Raw genomic sequence first — 2,168 nt, forward strand, 5'->3', positions numbered from 1 at the left:
ACAGAATAGAGAGCTCAAAAATAGATCCACATATATACAATCAATTAATTTTTGACAAAAGTGCTAGAGTGATTCAATGAGGAAAGGAAGCTGGGACTGAAACATATCTTTATGGAAGGAACAAATGAATCATGACCCCTACCTCACATCATAAACAAAAAGTCAACTTAAAATGAATCAGAGACCTAAATGGAAAAACTAAATCTACAAAACTTCTAGAAGGCCAGGCTCAGTGGCTTGTGCCTGCAATCTCAATGCTTTGGGAGGTTGAGGCAGGAGGAGCACTTGAGCCCAAGAGTTCAAGACCAGCTTGGGCAACATAGTGAAACTCTGTCTCTACAAAAAATAATAATAATAATTAATTAGCCAGGTGTGGTGGTGTGCACCTGTAGTCCCAGCTACTTTGGAGACTGAAGCGGGAGGATTGCTTGAGCCCAGGAGTTCAAGACTGCAATGAGTTATGGTGCACCACTGCACTCCCACCTAGGTGACAAAGCGAGACGCTGTCTCTAAAACAAACAAACTTCTAAGAAAGCAAGAAAAAGCCTTGGTGGCCTAGTGGTAAGCAGCGATTTCTTAGGATACAAAAAAAGCACAAATCATAAAAAGAATTGCCAGATAGCACTTCATTAAAATCTTAATTTCTTCTTTCAGAGACATAGTTTTAAAAATGAAACTGTAAGCCACAGATTGAAAGAAAATATGCTTTATATAAATACGACAAAAGACTGAATATATAAATATTCAGTATCTAGAATATATAAACAATTCTCACAACTAATAATGAGAAGACAAATAACCCAGTATATTAGTCAGGGTTCTCTAGAGGAACAGAACTAATAGGATAGATGTACATATGAAGGGGAGTTTATTTTATTTTATTTTATTTTATTTTTTGCAGGGTTAATTCACTTTATTTTTCTTGTATAAAAACCCTATGTTGGCCGGGCATGGTGGCTCACACCTGTAATCCAAGCACTTTGGAGGCCAAGGCGGGCGGATTACCTGAGGTTGGGAGTTCAAGACCAGCTTGACCAACATGGTGAAACCCCGTCTTAAAAAAAAAAAAAAAAAAAAAAACCTATGTCGTAGCCACAGCTGCAGCCTTGGTCCATCCTCTGCACAGAGATTCTGGTGTGGGTCTTGATGAGGTGGTCAGTGAATTCCTGATAGGGAGACTTTGTGAATACAGTCTCCTTCCAAAGGTCAGGGGTCAGGTAGCTGTAGTTCTTAGAGATGGCATGAAAGGTGGCCTTGGCGAAGTTGCCCAGGGTGGCAGTGCAGCCCCTGGCTGAGGTGTAGCAGTCATCGACACCAGCCATCATGAGCAGCTTCTTGGGCACAGGTGCTGAGACGATGCCAGTGCCCCTGGGCGCGGGGATGGGGGGCACTAGCACAGAGTCACAGCGGCCTGTCACCTTGCAAGGGACAGTGTGAGGCTTGCCGATATTGTTCCCCCAGTAGCCTCTGCGCACGGGGACAATGGAGAGCTTGGCCAGGATGATGTCCCCACGGATGGCAGTGGCCACCTCCTTGGAACACTTAACACCCAGACCGACGTGGCCATTGTAGTCCCCAATGGCAACAAATGCCTTGAACCTGGTGCACTGGCCACCCGGGTCTGCTTCTGCACCGGCGTAATCTTCAAAACCTCGTCCTTGAGAGACACCCCCAGGAAAAAGTCAATGATCTCAGATTCCTTGATGGGCAGGAAGAAGAGATAGATCTCCTCCAGGGACTTTATCTTCATGTCCTTGACCAGGCGGCCCCGCTTGGTGACGGGCATCCACTCCTTATCCTCGGCCTTGCCTCTGCGAGCTCTGCGGCCTCGGCCCTCCCAGCCCTGGACCGCACTGCCGAAACCTCCGCGGAAGCGGATTCCCCATCCAAGGGCCGCTCCCCGCCCCACCTCCCCCGCTGCACCGGCGTCATCTGCCATTTGGTGTTTTATCCGAGAAGAAGCTGAAAGGGAGTTTATTAAGGAGTATTGACTCACACGATCACAAGGTGAAGCCCCACAATAGGCTGTCTGCAAGCCTAGGAGCAACGAAGCCAATCTGAAACCCAAAACCTCAAAAGTAGGGAAGCCCACAGTGCAGCCTTGTCTCTGGCCGAAGGCCCAAGAGCTCCTGGCAAATCACTGGGGTAAATCCAGGAGTCCAGAAGCT

General features: G+C 47.3%; 1 pseudogene; it reads right to left on the bottom strand.

Moving 5' to 3' along the window:
- Nucleotides 1–1,081: 1,081 nt before the first annotated feature.
- LOC135276220 (small ribosomal subunit protein uS5-like) lies at nucleotides 1,082–1,939 on the bottom strand (annotated as a pseudogene).
- Nucleotides 1,940–2,168: the final 229 nt, after the last annotated feature.

Source organism: Aotus nancymaae, unplaced genomic scaffold (assembly GCF_030222135.1).
Source record: "Aotus nancymaae isolate 86718 unplaced genomic scaffold, 86718_ANA_hifiasm-v0.15.2.pri h1tg000021l, whole genome shotgun sequence".
Taxonomy (NCBI): domain Eukaryota; kingdom Metazoa; phylum Chordata; class Mammalia; order Primates; family Aotidae; genus Aotus; species Aotus nancymaae.